Genomic DNA, 18132 nt, shown 5'->3' on the forward strand with positions numbered 1-18132 from the left:
CCACTGCCCCCCCACCTACTCCCTCTTTGTTCCACTCCTGTAACATGAACACAGCCTTGGGCTGAATTATTTGGAGAACAATCACCTCTCACTCTGGCTTATGAGCCCCCAAGGACAAGTTCCAAGATTTTTCACTGTTGTATCCCACAGGATCTATCACAGTCCTGCGTAGAACCTGCTCCATAAATGTTGGATGAGTGAGTAAACAGAGTTGGGAAAGAAAGTGGGAGACACACTGGGGTGACCCTAGAAAGCCAGGCTGAGAGAGCAGGCCAGTGCGGAGCCATGGAGCTGGGCAGCGGGTACCAGGAGGCCCAAAGGATGGATGCTGGAGGGAGTAAGTGGAGGAGAGAGCTCAGAACACGGCTGGGAGGCCCAGAATCGATGGGCCTGAGCGCACAGGAGAGTGCTAGAGGCAGCAAGGGGGGCACCAGAGTTCAAGACGTCCCGGTTCAGGGCCCGATGTGGGGTGAGGGAGACAGCCTGACGGCTGGGACCAAGGCCGATCCTTGAAACAAACATGGATGACATGAGCTCACTGGCAGAGACCAAGGATAAGGAAGGGGCGCTCTGTGTGCCCACCACTCAAAGGGAAGGAATGAAGGAGACACAGAGAACCCTAAAACTCCTGTGCACCACGAAGGTCTTCTACTTCACTCTCTTACAAAATCCTTACTGCATAAGTTCCCAGAACAAATAGGTGTAACTCCATCGGGACGGGGGTTGGTGTGCCCATCCATCCCCGCCCCAGGGCAGCTGATGGTCCCCCAGGTGGGAGAGGGTCAGCACCAGCCTGGGCCACCTTCGAAAACCCAGCCCAGACCCACAGGCAGCATCACTGGAGCCCTTGGAGCTCCTGTTTTCCAGGTGATGCCCAGATGCCAGCCTCAGGAGACATCTGATCCTCTGCGACAGCTGGACTTGCAAAATGCCCTCAGCTGGTCGGTGATTTCCCCCATCCCAACTTTCACGGGCTCATGAAGGACTCACCTGTGGTCCTCCCCAGCCGACCTTGTGACCGCGGACACCCTGCCAGCGCCGCTGGGTTGAAAGCCACACGGTACAGAGGGGGCCACAGTGATAGGGTGTCCAGAAGTCATGACATGCTCCCTCTGCAGTCAGCACAAGGCTGTGGGCCAAGTGGGAAGCCAAGCAGGAAGGCAGGGAAGCGGCAGCAGCCACATCTGACTCTACTACATCTTTTCAGTGGGAGCGGGTCTGGTATTTAATTGAACAGAAGGTGCTTTGACAGAGGAGACTCCACCCAGCCTCAGCGCCGCTCACATGCAGCCGCAGATCTGCCCCGCTGTGAGCACTCTGACAGCACATGCGTGGTGTGCTCCAGGCCTGCGGAGGGTGACGATTAATACCCGTCTGGGGGAGGGCAATAAAGTACCAGCAGGTTGCTAAGGGTGGCTTCATGTTTTTATTTCAAAGGAAAAGTAGACTGTCAAGTGTTTCCTAAGTGACGAAGGCTTCCTTCCAAGTCAGGCCATCTCAGGGTGGGTTCTTTAAACATACGTCCATCACGGTATTGAGGTGGCAACTAGCAGCACTGGAATTCCATCCCAGCCTAGAAAGCCCAGAGGCAGGAACATTCAGGAACCTGAGTGGTCTGGACACTTTCTGGCAGGCTGTGGGTGAAAGTCATTCTGACTCACATGCTGTAAGTCAAAGAGAAGCTGCATCAGACGGTGGGCGGCCACGGACGGGTAAGCTGAGGGTAAGAGGCGGGGACAGGCCTCCAGAAGACCTGGAGCTGAAATCTCACAGCTGAGCAGACACCAGCCAGCCAGAGGGAGGAAGGGCGCTCACGGGGAGGTCAGTAGCCGCTGAGCGCATTTCAGGGAAGAGGCGGTTCTGTCGGGCTGGGGGCAGGGTGACCGACTGCAGAGGTGGAGCCCTGTGCGGGGTGGAGGGAGGGCAAGAGACGTTGGCTGCAGATCATGAAGGGCCGTGTGTCTCAGCTAAGGGTTTGGACTTGATGAAGGGGTGAGGGATGGGGTTGTGGCTAACACTGAGAGCTTTGAACAGTGACATGATCGGAATCAGATCTGCAGTTTTGAATGATCCTTCTTGTACCCACATGGAGGACTGCCTGATACAGACCAAGCTGGAGGCAGGAAGCTCATCAGAAGCGCCTCCCAGGCCTCCAGCTGCACCTCAGGAGCAAGAAGGCAGCTTTGTAAAAGGACATCCACTGACCCAGGCTGTCTGGCTGGGGTGGGCCAGGAAGTCTTGAGTTTTAGAAAGCTGTCCCAGCGATTGTGAGACAGCCAGCCCCACACCTGCCTGAGGACCAGCAACTAAGAACTCTGGGATTTCAGGGCTTGAGCTGTAACCAGGTTGGAAACCAGGAGTTGGAACCAAGGTGGAAGCAATGGAAGAGCAAGGCCAATGGGTGACAATAAGGACACAGAATCACAGAACCTGTGACCACCGGATGGAGGACGGGGTCAGGGGAATGAAGTAGAAGAGAGGCATCTAGGAAAACTCCCGGGTTCTGATGCTGATGATGGAGTAGATGGTGGGGCCCTGCGTGAGGACTGGGGGGCGGGGAGTTTGAGCTCTCAAGGGTAGTGGGGTGGGGCGGGGGGCACCCAGGCAGACATGTCTGGCGATGAGCTGGAGGCTGAGTCTGAAGCTCCATGGTGCCCTGGGTTGGACATCTGGGCATGGGCAGGCACGCTGTTCTGGGAACAAACACAGTGTGAAAGGAGGCGCAGCCCAGGTACCCACAGAGGACCCTGGGAATCCAGGGCCATGGAGAAGGAAGACCTGACTGTGTTATGGAAGCTGGGGAAGGGAAGGAAGGAATGGGCAGCAGGGTCAACCACCACCCACAGACCTGCTTTCTGAGTCTGAGAAGCATCCACTGGCTGGAGACCGGGACACTGGAACCACAGCCCAGGCGGCTTCAAGGACAGAGAGAACTGTCCTGGGGGAGGGTGCCTGCCTGCTGATGTTTGAACGGGGTGGGGTGGGTGACAGTGTGCATGGGCTTCTCTTTCCAGATGCTTGGTGTGAACAAAAGAGCATAGCGTGGGAGTTATTCCTGGATTAGGGCCAAGGGAGGAGTTTTATTGTTTTATTGTAATAAAATTTAAAGATGAAAGAGATTCCAATATGTCTCTACATAGCAGGGGGAAAGAATAAAAGGCTGTGGGTTGGGGAGGGGAGTAAAGGGGAGGCAGGCGGGGTAAGTTCTCCCCACCTGAATGTGGGCGGGGAGGGAACCTGAACCGCTGAGGCAGGAAGGAGAGTTTTGCCAGAACCTCCAATGAGGGAGGCACGTACCCCATAATGTGCTCATCCTCCAGGACTTAATAGCGTCTCCCCCTGGGAGCCTTCCTTCTTCCTTCAGAGTTTGAATAGGAGGCCTCTGTTCCCATCTAGGCACCCAGGCTGTCCTCGCTTGGAGTACTGAGCTGTCTCTCCCACTGGGCTGTGAACTCCTAGAAGGGGTAGATGGGATCTTAATCTTCACCTCCTCCTATAGTGAGTGTGGGCATTTCACAAGTGCTGCTAGTGAACGATGGGTGGTTGGATGGATGGATAGACAAATAGATGGAGAGGATAGGTGGGTGGGTGGAGAGGGGGATAGGTGGGTGGATGAATAGAAGACAGGTGGGTGGTGGGACCTCCCTGGCAGTCCAGCGGTTAGGACTCCATGCTTCCACTGCACGGCGGATGGGTTTGACCCCTGGTTGAGGAATTAGCAGGGCCAAAGAAAAAACATAGGTGAGTAGATGGATAGAAGATAGGTGAGTGGGTAGACGGATACATGGACAGAAGGTGAATGGATGGAGAATGAGTAGGTAGATGGATGGGTGGATGGATGGATACATGGACAGAAGATGAATGGATGGAAGGTGGGTGGGTAGGTGTGTGGAGGGAGTCACACGCTCTGCTGGACTCAGGCAAAGGTCCCTACCCCATCCCACCAAAGTCACACCAATTGCTCTGATAGTCCCAGAGGTTTTTGTATTCAACAGACAAGGCAGGTGTGAAAGTTGTCCCCCAGCACAGACACATTCCCAAACCCTCACCTTCCTCTCTCCTCCCAGCCTGAGAAGACTGCATTCCTTATATTTTCATAACCTTCTTCCAGTCCACATCCTCGAACACCTCAGCCCTTCTCCTCCATCTCCACTGTAAAGTCTAAGGTAGGTGTACACTAAGGATTTGATGGAGACATCTGTGCCTCCCCCACCCAGCACACACACACTTCTTGGCCAATCACCCCTCGCTCATAAATGAGCCATGCCGCCTGCTGAGTCCTGGGCACAGATGCCTAAGCTTCTCACACCGCCCTGCCCCGGGCCACAAAGCTATTCTCTCTCAAAGAAGGACAGATCATTCAAGAGAGAGCTGAAGATGCAGTCCTGACCCACTGCAAAAATGACCCCTGTTCTAATAAGAAAGTGATGAGAGGGTCACGGAAATGACAGTGAAGAATGGCAGAATTTCCCAATGACTCCAACTCTGTACTCTCTCTGCACTTGTTTTTTGCTTTTAAAAAGGACATTCCCACCTGCTTTCTCTGCTTTCACATCACCACAGTGAGCCTCGGGCTGTGTTCTGTGCCTGGGACAGCGCTGATGACCAGGGGGCTGCTGGCCCTGGGATCCAGCCCTTGGCACAGAAGAGGAAAATAAGTACAAGTGGTAAAAAAGAGAGGGATCAGAAAATGAGATGGTATAAGAAGAAAATATTCTTCATTTTGGACAACTAATCCCATTGAGCAAGATAGTAATTTTCTACGGCTTGCCACAGCTTCAGATATCACTTTTCAAATTACCCCCTAGCGGATCAGTTCTCAGCCTGGGTCATTTTTCTGTAGTGCTGTTCTCTTAATGTCTTTCTGCAGTGTTGATGATCAGCCCCATCAGCTAACACATCCATTAAGGGGGGTGGGCTGCTTTAGGTATTAGAGAAGATGAGTGGAAAATAACTTTAGTGTGAGCCTGCTCAAATAATCTTATCCTAGGAACCATACTCCTAAGGTCCCAATTGCTTTGTCTCCTATTCTTCAAGTTCTATGTATGCTTTGGAGCTAAGTAGCCATAATGTGGAGAAAAGAGTTCACAGAATAATTTCCAATATGTTTCTTTATGGGGGAAGTGAGAGGAAAAGGGAATATTCAATTTTAATAAATCCCCAGAAGCTGCATTCCCTAGCAGTTCCTTCTAAATTTTATTCAGAGTGCAACACCTATCTACAAGAGACAGTCTTTGTGATGGTTAGTTTTATGTGTCCACTAGACTAGGCCATGGGATCCCCAGACAGTGGGTCAAACACTTATTCTGGCTGTTTCTGTGAGGGTGTTTCTGGATGAAATTAACTTTGGCTGGGTAGACTGAGTGAAGCAGATTGCCCTCCTTAACGTGGGTGGGCCTCACCCAGTTGGTTGATGGCTTGATTATAAAAGGGAGAGGAGAAAGAATTCTTGCTCTCTCCTGACTGTTCCAGCTGGCACATCCATCTTCTCCAGCCTTCAGACTCAGACTGAGACTGGAGCTTACACCATGGGCCCTCCTGGTTCTCAGGCCTTCAGACTCAGACTGGAACTGAACACCCTCAGCTCTCCTGCGTCTCCAGGTGACCAACTGCAGATCTTGGACTTCCCAGCCTCCATATTTACGTGAGCCAATTCCTTAAAGGGCATGCATGTGGTCTACCTCCTATGGGTTCTGTCTTCTCTGGCGAGCCCAGAATAATGCAGTCTTTCTAAAGGTACTCACGCACTTTGCAGATGTGAGTGACGTGAATGCTGACTGTCCCCACACTTCAGGAGAAGCTATTTCTCTCAGGACGCCTGAGTTCAGGGTATAGTGGCCCATCGAGGTGGTGGGGGTGTAGTGAGGGGAGGCAGCCCCTGGGGCCTGGCCTGGGGGTCTGAACAGCCTGGTGGAGCATCTTGGCCTGCGGTCCCCTCTGGTGCTCTCTCAGCCTGTGTCACACGCTTCAGCCCTGGCTTCTCCATCACTGGCACTGACTTTCCTGCTCTGTTTGGGATCCCAGGAACAAGTCAAGGGTAGGATTGTAATTTGGACTCATTCTCAGTGGCATGGAGAGAATCGCTGTCTTCACACACAAAGAAATGCATCCAGCCTCAGTCTCATTACAAGGTCTTGACACTTCTGGTTTGGTTACTTTTGAGTCTGTTGAAACCTAGCACACAGTTTTCCTGCGAGCAACAGAAGAGTCTTTGAAAAGAATCATAAAAATGAGAGAGGTGTGAAAAGCAATCTTCTGGCTTATTATAACTGAGAAGTCATATCCTAGAAAGGAAGAGTGTATCAAATGTAGTCAAATCAATTTTGAACTGGGGCTGGGTTTCCATTTCTCTGTAAACTGCTCTGAGTCTTTGTGGGGAAAGAAACTGGATATAGATGCAAAATTTGATTTTTTATGCATTTATTTAGTGAGAGGGTCCTGGGGCTAGGGAGAAATGGGCATCCCTGCTAAAGTTTAAACCAACACGTTTGCAAATTTTAATTAGAATCAAGAGCAACTCCCAAGCCTCTCCCCGCCACCGCCATCACCACTCCTTAAAGCACCCGCTATCAGTCTCACACCGTGGACATGAAAATCACCCTAGAGGTCTCTGGTCTGACCCTTTTGTCTCCCAGGGGAGGACACCAAGGCCTCAAGTGTGAGTCTGGTCACTCCGATGGCTAATCACAGAGCTGGAACTAAAACCTGGGTCTCTGACTCACAATCCAGGGCTTCTGCCACTGATGATGCTGTCCCCACTTAGCCTTTTCTTGTCATATTTCATATCTGTGAATAATTCAAGCCTTCATGACATTATGAACTCTTTGACAGAAAGCATATGCATAAGTGTTTCCGAGTCCCCCACATCTATTAAAACAGGACTGAGCCAATAGCAATGGTGAAATGTTCATTGATTCGGTAAGACACACTCCTCATGGTTCCCCCAAAGCTGACACCTCCCAGTGCACAGTCTTAGCATCAACGGGCTGCAAAGCCATTCTTGTTCCTCCAAACATTCACAAATCCAGACAGTCAGCCACCAGACATCCACTGACCATGACAGGGATCTGTGAACATTTCTGGTGATGAAAGATGCCCTTGAGGAGATCACAGCCTAAGTCCAGATAGCAGTTTCATAAAATAGAATTGGTCCTGGAGAGTGGAGTGTATATTGCCCTCAACAGTAAAAGAATAAAGGAAGAAGGATGTGGGTAAGCTTGAGGAAGTCCCTCTTGACCACGTAAGGGCTTTTCCCCCATTAGATGTGAACATTCCAATTCCAGTTGCCTTGGGCTGAAATCTTTCTTTTTCTCATCATCAACAATGTGACAAAGTTTTTTTTAAACCACCTAACTAGTAAAATATCACTGTGCTTCAAAACGCATATTTATACCAAGAAGGAAACCTTTCCGCCCCTTAGAGAAAAATCTTCAAAAAATACCTTTCCTATTTTTAAAGATTCTGAGTTTTATTACCTGGGATTGTTCAATTATAAGCACAAGCTAAAAGGCAAAGGGAAGGTCCTGAGGCTATGCTGATGAGGGGCCCCTTTGACTATCTCCTTACTGCCAACACACACCTCACCTTGACCTTCCTCACTGTCTCAAAAATTCCTTGCTCTTAGAACTATCTTCGGCTTCCCAGGTGGCGCTAATGGTAAAGAACCTGCCTGCCAATGCAGGAGACATAAGAGACATGGGTTCCATCTCTGTGTTGGGAAGATCCCCTGGAGGAGGGCACTGCAACCCACTCCAGGACTCTTGCCTGGAGAACCCCAGGGATAGAGGAGTCTGGTGGGCTACAGTCCATAGGGTCGCAAAGAGTTGGACACGACTGAAGTGACTTAGCACTTAGAACGATCTTATTTTTAAAATGAACACATGTATTAATAGCCAGTCTTATTCCTGAAACTGTGTGAGCTGGTGTTGTATCTGTAACAAGGTATCAGCCACGAAAAGAAGAGGAAGAGAGAGGCAGTATTAAAGAAATCATATTAAGTAAAACAAAGACCCTGATGCTGGGAGGGATTGGGGGCAGGAGGAGAAGGGGACAACAGAGGATGAGATGGTTGGATGGCATCACTGACTCGATGGACATGAGTCCAAGTAAACTCTGGGAGTTGGTGATGGACAGGGAGGCCTGGCATGCTGCGATTCATGGGGTCACAAAGAGTTGGACATGACTGAGTGACTGAACTGAACTGAACTGAACTGAACTAGCAAATAAATCAATTCTCTAACATCAATATTTTAAAACACAATGCTTCTGCCTATAGGTGACCTGATAACATAAAACTACCTAATGTGCCAGAAGTTTCCAGGCACTGGCAGCCAACTGCACATTTGGACTGGTCCATTCTCTGCCCATCAGCCCATCAGAGGCTCCTGACATCCCTTCAAGGTGATACTGCCCTGGAGATGAACATCAATGGATATTCTTTCTGACCTGAAACTCTAGAGAGTTTCTATGTATTCTGGAGGTCTGTCCGGTGCCAAGGTCCGGCTCAACCATTCAGAGGATCCTCCCCAGTGACAGTTTAGGGATTGCCAAACATGCTCCAGGAAATGCTAGGGGGACTGAGTAACCCAGTCCCCAAGGCTGCCAGAACGCCTCAACTCTCATGGAGGTGGAGGAAAAGGTAAGCTTATCTCAAGTAAACCCACCTTGAGAAGAGAAACTAGTGTGGGTCACAGAAGAACAAGAGGAACTCCCAGAGTCAGAAAGTAGTAGAAACAGCAATTTAACAATTTCACATTGTTAGAATTATAATTAAAATCAATGGGAAAATGTAATTTGCTTTCTAAAGATTCACTTATAACCCATATCTCCATAATAAGATTACTAGTGTTTCTTTACCTTCTCTGTTCCAGTCTAAACAATCTCCATGTTTGGCAAATTTTCAGCTTTTTGCTTTTAAAAAAGAAGAAGGGAGAGGGTACTTTAAAAAATAGAGATGGGGAAGAGAAAATTATAATCTGTGTTTACATTCATTTAGTCAACAAATAGTGCTGGGTGCCGAGAGAGAAGAGCAGACGGTGCTCACTCAGCAGATGACATGAACTGGGACTTCCTGCAGAGCCAGCTGACATCAAGGACCTTGAGTTTTTTATCTACAAGCCATGGCCTTATATTAGGTCAGGAAATCAATTTTAAGGGTCATAACCAACACTTCTTAGAAATGAAAGCAAAAGGAAAGGTCAGAGTACATCCTCCATGGTAAGGGTGAGTACTGTTTTGTGTGGTTTTATTAGTTCTGTTTGTGCACACAGGCTGGTCTGCAAAGTAAAATATATTTCTTTCAGTGGTTCACAGTCAAAAGGATTTGAAAAACACTGCTTGAAATATACTCCACCTTACTATTCTATGTGAAAACATAAATTTACTACAAATAATGGAGTAGATGCTTAAGGGCTCAGGTTCTGCAGTGAACTTGGGTGCTTTGAATCCTAACTCTACCATTTTCCAGGTGTGTAACCTTGGGAAGGTTACTTAACTTCTGTGTCTTAAGCTGTTGTTTAGCCCTATTGTTTAGCTGTTTAGCCCTATCTGACTCTTTGCGACCCTGTGAATTGTAGCCCGCCAGGTTCCTCTGTTTGTGGGATTTTCCAGGCAAGAATATTGGAGTAGATTGTCATTTCCTCGTCCAGGGGATCTTCCCAACCCAGGGATCCAACCTGAGTCTCCTGTGTTGGCAGGCAGATTCTTTACCACTGAGTCACCTGGACTTCCTGTCTTAGGCTGTGTTACATATAAAATGGGTATTATAACAATAGTGCCTACTTCTAGGGCTGTTGTGAAATTCACATGAGATAGTAAGTACATGAAAAGCAATGGTTAGCACATGGTAAGTACACAATAAATATAGGTAAACTGTTAAGTCATTACATTCAACCAGCTCCTTAAAGAACAAAACCATATAGCTTCATAAGGAGCAAGCTCCTAATTTCTTAGAACTGAGAAGTGAAGTTGCTCAGTCATGTGTGACTCTCTGCGATCCCCTGGACTGCAGCCTACCAGGCTCCTCCATCCATGGAATTTTCCAGGCAACAGTACTGGAGTGGGTTGCCACTTCCTTCTCCAGGGGATCTTCCCAACCTGGGGATCGAACCCAGGTCTCCTGCATTACAGGCAGACACTTTACCCTCTGAGCCACCGTGGAAGCCCCCTAATTTCTTAGAGCGACCTTCATTTCCAAGCTTACCTTTTTTCCTAACTTGCTGTAGAATTAAGTGTCTTTGAAAATCACTGCAAGACATAGGAGCAGGAACAAATATATCTAGAGTCCTTCTCTTTGCCAACTGGATAAGTCATAAAACTGTCAATGGTAACACACAAACCTCCAGAGAATTGAACTCTGGTTTCTTTAAATTAAGAGCCAAGTGTGGAGGTGAAATCTGAGGGCCAGCAGCCTTCCACACACTGACAGCTCTGGCTTTTGTTCTAAAGACAGGAGTCCAACCCATCCCTAATGGAAACCTCCCCCAGGCCCTCTTTGGGTAAGCAATCAAGCTCCAAATCACCCCCTGATTCGGGCACAATGATGTGAACATTCCCTGGTACCAATGAGTCAAACCAAAACCCAACAGAAAACACCAAGGATTCTAAGATTTATGGAGAAAGAGCTCAGGGCCAAAGAACAGGTTTAAGACACGTTTTCCAATAAGAGACAACACAAAGAATTCAACAAAGGAACTCAAAGGTTTCTAAATTAATTTGGTTTGTGAATTTAGTGTTATGTCATTTCATAATTCAGGGCATTGTAACTTTGCATATTTAAGAGGTATCTGGGGGGGGAAAAAAGGGAAGCTGATTACTGTTACCATTTATTAGGCTAAACAGATTTCTCACTGCAAAAATAGTATCCCCTGGGAAATACAGCAAAGAGACACCGGAAAGCAAGACCAGGCTAGTTACTATAGTAATATTTCTGCCATACCAATAGCAAGACACACTATTGCAGCAAATTTATACTAACAAGTTACCACTTAAACCTAGTTTTCTGAAGACCCAACAATGAGTTGGGAGATATAAGATTTAGCTAGGTGGATTGAAAACTCAGTATTTTGGATTCCATTACTCAGAAGCTACACTGAATACTGCAAACACAGTTATAGTAGCAACTTGGATATTTGGATGGCAATCAAGTTAGGTAACATTTCCCAAGAAATAGTGAGAATGTTTTAATGTTTCAAGAAATATCCAGAATGAATATAAGTCGGCTATGTCTGAGCAAGTAAATGTAGCAAAAATAAGTCTTAATAGCATAATTTCGACTTGATTAAAATGGATAAAGACTACAGATGTGGCAGTCACAGTGCTCCCCATTTGATGCCAGAACTGATATTTTCCCTCTCTTGATTTAATTCGCTTTGATTACCCAATTATTCCTAAATCCTTTCACTCAGTTTCAGCTCCAATAAAACTGATAACAATGCTAACTCATAATGTGATTTCACTCTCGTCTCATGATACTGCTCCATAAAAGCATGCCCAGCAACGTAATAAAATTATTCCAGATTGTGATATTATAACAGGAAAAAACAGAGTAAACCTTTATCTATTTGAAAATAAAGCAAGCAAAGAAAACCATTCATCAGAAAAATCTGAATATTTCTTCCATCAATTGGGAAGAAGAATGCAACACAGTAGTATGGAAATGTCACAGTGGATATAAACTTAAACTTTAGGATGATCAGTTGACTAAACATCTGAATAAGGTATACATATATGTAAAAACTGATAAGTTAAAAATGTGGCTCTTTTGGAAAGCAAATCCTTATTATTGAGTATGATGAGGTGACCTTTCTAGACAGCTCTGTGATTCTGGATAGGTAACGCAATCTTCCTGAGTTTTAACATTTTATCATAAATGAGGCAATTGAATGATTTACCTCTTCCACTCCCAAATTCCATTTCTAGTGACTTTTTGATGAAAATTGGTGCAGTCTCCCAAAGCACAAGCACTCAGACTGAAGAGGTCCATAAGATGATTCATTGTTGTATTGAAAAAAAAAAAAATCCTAGAACACACTTTTAAAATGCCTGTGGTTATTTGTTGTTTTAAAAAAATAAAATTTCCTTCACATTAAAAGATGCTCAACATCACTAATTATCAGAGAAATGCAAATCAGAACTATACTGCGGTATCATCTCACACAAGTCAGAACGACCATCATGAAAAAGTCTACAAATAAATGTTAGAGTACAGAAAAACGAAATCTTCCTACACTGTTGGTGGGAACATAAATTGGTACAGCTATGGTGAAAAACAGTACGGATCTTCCTTAAAAAAAAGAAAAACCTAAAAACAGAGCTACCATATGATCTAGCAATCCCATTCTGGGTACATATCCCGAGAAAACTGTAATTCAAAAAGATACAAGCGCCCCAATGTTCACAGAAGCACTATTTACAATAGCCAACACATAGAAGTAACCTAAATGTCCACTGACAGATGAATAGATAAAGATGTGGTTTATACACACACACACACACACACACACATACACACACTGGAATACTACTCAGCCATAAAGAAGAATGAAACAATGTCATTTGCAGCAACATGAATGGACCTAGAGATTATCACAGTAAGTGAAGGCAACCAAAGACAAATATCATACGATATCACTTATATGTGGAATCTAAAATATGATACAAATGGACTTATTTACAAACAGAAACACACACAGAGATTTAGAAAACAGACTAAAGATCACCAAAGGAGAAAGGGTAGGGGAGGAATGAGTCAGGAGTTTGAGATTAGCAGATATAAACTACTATATAAAACAGATAAACAACAAGGTCCTACTGTACAGTACAGGGAACTATGTTCAATATCTTGTAATACCTACAATAGAAAAGAATAGAAATAAGAATATATATATATATATATATATATATATATATATATATATATATGTATGACTGAATCACTTTACTGTAGACCAGAAACTAAGACAGCATTGTAAATCAACTATACTGCAATTTAAAAACTTTGTTGAAATAAAGAGGTAATTAAAAATCAAATTATCTTTCTTTTCTGTAATCAACAGCTTTAGAGCAATACGAAAACTGTTTTCCACATGGAGAGAACTTTACAATTTACACAGTGTTTTACATACACAAATCTCATTTCACCCACACACCAACCCCCTGAGATCAAGATAACAGTTTGATTGCATTTGCTTTCACAGCCACCATATAAAAATCCAACTGTTAGTACTAACTTTTTTAAGAGTACTAACCATCTTTTTCACTGAATGACAATAAGTGAGTAAGGGAGTGAAAGTCACTCAGTTGTGTCCAACTCTTTGAGAGCCCATGGACTATACAATCCATAGAATTCTCCAACCCAGGGGATCTTCCCAACCCAGGGATCGAACCCAGGTCTCCCCCATTGCAGGAGGATTCCTTACCAGCAGAGCCACAAGGGAAGCCCTGATAGCTCAGCTGGTAAAGAATCCACCTGCAATGCGGGAGACCAGGGTTCATCTCCTTGGTCCGAAAGATCCCCTGGAGAAGGGAATGGCAACCCACTCCAGTACTCTTGCCTGGAGCATCCCATGGATAGAGGAGCCTGGTGGGCTATAGTCCATGGTGTTGCAAAGAGTCAAACACGACTGAACGACTAACACTAAACCATCTTTCCAAAAACACTGCATATTCCCTCCCCTCAGTGGTTCAATCACCAACTAGAATCCAGATCATCTTCGAGGTTTCTAATCTTCGTTTATATTCTCAAATGCCACTGGGGCTTTTTCAGCATGTGGGGATAGGGAGGGAGAGCAAGATACAAAGTGAAATAGAAGACAGAAAAGAAGCTGCTGGCTGAGTGAGGACAGGATTGTGCAAGAACACTGTCTTCATTTACCACTAAGATGATCTTCAGTTCTATTAACAGGTAAATTTCAGGACATGCAAGTAACAAAGAGTTCTGTTTGACGGTTTTTATTTCTTTCTTCATTTTTAAGATGATTGCGTGCCTGCTAAGTCGCTTCAGTTGTGTCTGACTCATTGTGACCCTATGGACTGTAGCCTTCCAGGCTCCTCTGTCGATGGGGTTCTTTAGGCAAGAATACTGGAGTGGGTTGCCATGACCTCATCCAGGGGATCTTCCCGATCCAGGGATCGAATCCATGTCTCTTATGTCTCCTGTACTGGCAGCCGGGTTCTTTACCACTAGCACCACCTGAGAAATGACTAGTTCAAGGAAAATTTGCTTCTATCACCTAAATAAAATTACCATAGAAAATGTGCCCAGATGTTCCAGGAACCACTATTTCTGTTCTGTCCCCCTTGGATTCAGCTATCTTTGGTCAAAGCCACACTTCTCCTTGCTGGAATTTGTGCCTGCAAATTCTATATCTGAATGTGTTGGGATCATGTATTTAAATAGCAATGGGTTTGGGGGGGTATTTTAATTTTTTATTGGAGTATAATTTCTTTACAAGGTTGTGTTAGTTTCTGCTGTATGATGAAGTAAATCAGCTATATGTATACATCCCCTTCCTCTTAGACCTTCTACCCACTCCCATCCCACCCCTAGGTCATCACAGAGCACCAAGCTGAGCTCCTTGGGCTATACAGTAGCTTCTCAGCAGCTATCTATTCCACACACGGTAGTGTATACATGTCAATCCCAATCTCCCCATTTGTCCCACCCTCCACTTCCCCTGTGTCCACAGGTCCATTCTTTATGTCTGTGTCTCAGTTTCTGCCCTAGAAATATGTTCATCTGCAATAGCAAGGTATTTTAAATTAAAAGTTTTATCACTGATCTCCCTTATAAGGTTATTTAAGTCAATGCGATCTTTATAAAATTATCTTGAAGATGAACGAAACATTGAAAGAAAGAGTTGCTCAGCTGTGTCCAAGTCTTTTTGATTCTACGGACTGTAGCCTGACAGGCTCCTCTGTCCATGGGATGCTCCAGGCAAGAATACTGGAGTGGGTTGCCATTTCCTTCTCCAGGGGATCTTCCGCACCCCCGGATCAAACCCCGGTCTCCTGCATGGCAGGCGGATTCTTTACCAGCTGAGCTACCAGGGAAGCCTCATCTTTATGCAGGCATATATAAGCTGGAGTTTGTCAGCAATACAGAAATTAGAGAATGTTATTGCTGGGAGGAATCTTAGAAGTCACCTAAATAGTTCTCCCTCTCATTTTCTAGCTGAGAAATGTGTGACCAAAAAGTTTAAATGACTGTGCAGACACACATGGTGAATCTCTTAAGCGCGGGATAAGAAGACAAAGGCCAGATTCCTGATCCAGGCGTCTTCCTATTTGGAGGGCAGAAAGCTAACATCCAAGAGGAGTTACACTAGCCTGCCCCTGATGGAATGGGAATCTAAACGTGATGGCACCTTTACCTCAGACCACCACCAAAATTTACCTCCAGGAAAACATAGAGCAATCAGATTCTGAAATCTAAAGGATTTCCTCTTATCTAGGATAAGTGTACAAATTCATTTGACTAGACTTGTAGAGTATGTGATTCTTCTCTGATTATAAAAATTGGGGGAACATTGCTCTTTTGATGCATAAAGAGAGTTTTTTTTTTTTCTCTCCCTCTTTTAGAACCATCTCAGAGCACAGCAGGCTAAGACATTACCAAAACCTCCCTGCAACAGGCCAAAAGGGCTTTGAAGGTGAAACTAGAAAGAAAGAGGTAACCTAGTACACATGGATTCCTAACTATCTCATGAGTAGATCAGCTTCCTTCTTCCGAACAGTGGCAAAGTATCCCATTTATATCTTGTACTGTGATGTCTACCTACTCATGATCAGTTTTTTGTTGTTGTTGCAGAAGCAAATTTAGGCTGGATAAAGCAGGAAGGGGCCAGGGTCAGGGAGACAGAGGTTCTGAAGGGCCTCTCTGAGGATAGGAGGGGATGGGGGCTGCATAGGGAGTACTCCAGGGCCAACAGCACGGGCACCTGGGGTCTTGCTCAGCTTTGAGGGGTGCTGCGGGGGCAGCCTGAGCCCTCCTGGAGGAGCAGAACTGGAAACCCGAGCTGGAGGTACCCAGGCAGCTGAAGAAGGGGTGGTAACACAGCAGCAGCTAGGCGTTTTCCCTGCCTAGCACCACAGAAGCCCAGGATTCGTGTGGGATCCAGTGAATGTGGTCATGGAGGAGACTCCCACACCCCCCATGAGATAACATACACACACACAGACGCATAGACACATAAGGCTGAATTTCTCATCAGCCGGGAAATTAGGAGCTCAAAGCAAATCACATTTGCTTTAGACAAAGACAGGAATGTGCTTCTTCTTCCCTCTTGTCTCCACACGAAGCCTCGCTCCTGGTACGTGAGTTTGCTGAGAACACGGATGAGTCACCCCAGTGGCAGTTATCCTAGAATGCACAAAGCTTGTGTGAAGGTCATCCCCAGGGATAAGACGTATTCCACCAAAGGACTGGTCTTTTGGGATAACCCTCTGACACGTCTGTGACTGGCAGAGTTTCCAGATCTTATTCTGTCATTCATAAAGCACAGGTAATCTGGATTCCTCACATGACCTATGTTTTATAAAGCATCACATCAGTGTCCCGAGCATCTCATGGCTGAGTTGTAACATCCGGTGTGTACACAAACTCCAGTACCAGGGTGTCCCTGGGATGACGGGGTGGCCTCCCCTGCGGCCCATTGATGGCAAGTTAGAGGTGGACCATCGACTTGAAAAGGCTGCACATTTTATCTTTTACTGCGGCCTGTGGTCCTCAAGGGTATCCCTCTCCTTAGGCTAAACAAGCGCTGGCATGGTGCCTTTGACCAGGTGGAGAGGCAGTGAATCTGAATGGTGCCCTGGTGTCAGAGCCTACTTCTGCTGAGATGCCTAATGGCATGATGTTTTTACGAGCACAACTGTGGTGCTGTGGCCTTAGGCTGCAGCAAGGTCATGCTCTCCTGGACATCCCTGTTGGTCTAGTGGTTAAGACACTGCACTTCTAATGCAGGGGATGAGGGTTCAATCCCTGACCAGGGAACTAAGATCCCACATGCTGCCTGGCATGGCCAAAAGATAAAAAATAAATAAGTAAATAAAATTAAAAATAAAAGAATGTACACTTCCTGTATTATTCTTCTACTGGGGACCCTTGTATAAAATTTCATAGCACCCCAGTTTGTAAACATGTTGGTCACACAGCATTTTCTCAGGATCACCTATATATTTGGCACCTGGACCAAAATAATTATTAGTATCTGTTCATATGATAAAACTCTCTGGATCCATTAAAATTACATTCTGAAGACTTCCTGGTCATTAAATGTTAATGATTATGGGACAAGTCCCCACATGTTTGTGTACATACATGCTCACTCAGTCATGTCTGACTCAGTGTGACCCTACAGACTGTAGCTGGCCAGGCTCCTCTGTCCATGGAATTCTCCACACAAGAATACTGGAGTGGGTTGCCACACCCTCCTCCAGGAGATCATCTCGAGTCAGGGATTGAACCCACATCTCTTATGTCTCCTGAATTGGCAGGCAGGTTCTTTACCACTAGCAACAACCAGGAAGCCCTCTCCATATGTATAGCTACCTCAAAATACAAAACACAAAAAAAGTGTATACTGCACAAATAATTTTTTGAATATACAGAAAGGGTGCATATGCACAGAAAAAAATGAAAAGAAATATTCCAAAATATTAACTGTGTTACTTGGGACTGATGGGTGATTTTTCTATTCTTCTCTATACATTTCTGTATTTTCTGAAATCTCTGTATTGAACATTTGTAATCAAGAAACAAACATTAAAAAAAAAAAGAAACAAACTTAAAAAAAAAAATGAACCCTAATGGCAAGGGCGTGTTAAATTCAAGGTAGATGAGAGCTGACCCACGTGGCTCTTGTCAGACACACACCGTCTCAAAGATTCAAAAGAGGACAAACAAGTGAGGCTCTTCTAGAGGAATGTGGTACTGAGGACAAGCTCTGCTTTGGTGGGTATTACATTTCAGAGGCGCCTGCAAATAATATAACGTCCCTTTAGTGGTTTACCTAAATCATCTCCCTGCCCAAGCTGAGGCATTAGCTCTGAGCACCCAAGACTCTGAGGGTCTGCGGTGAACGTCTAAGGGCTGTTGACATCTAGAATGGTGCTGGTATGGCTTATAGCTCT

General features: G+C 45.6%; 1 protein-coding gene across 3 annotated transcripts in view; it reads right to left on the reverse strand.

Annotated features, from left to right (window-relative positions):
* Positions 1-18132, reverse strand: part of SUSD4 (sushi domain containing 4) — a 130883-nt gene that overhangs the window by 56891 nt on the left and 55860 nt on the right. The window lies entirely within an intron of this gene.

This window comes from Cervus elaphus, chromosome 14 (genome assembly GCF_910594005.1).
Source record: "Cervus elaphus chromosome 14, mCerEla1.1, whole genome shotgun sequence".
Classification (NCBI taxonomy): Eukaryota; Metazoa; Chordata; class Mammalia; order Artiodactyla; family Cervidae; genus Cervus; species Cervus elaphus.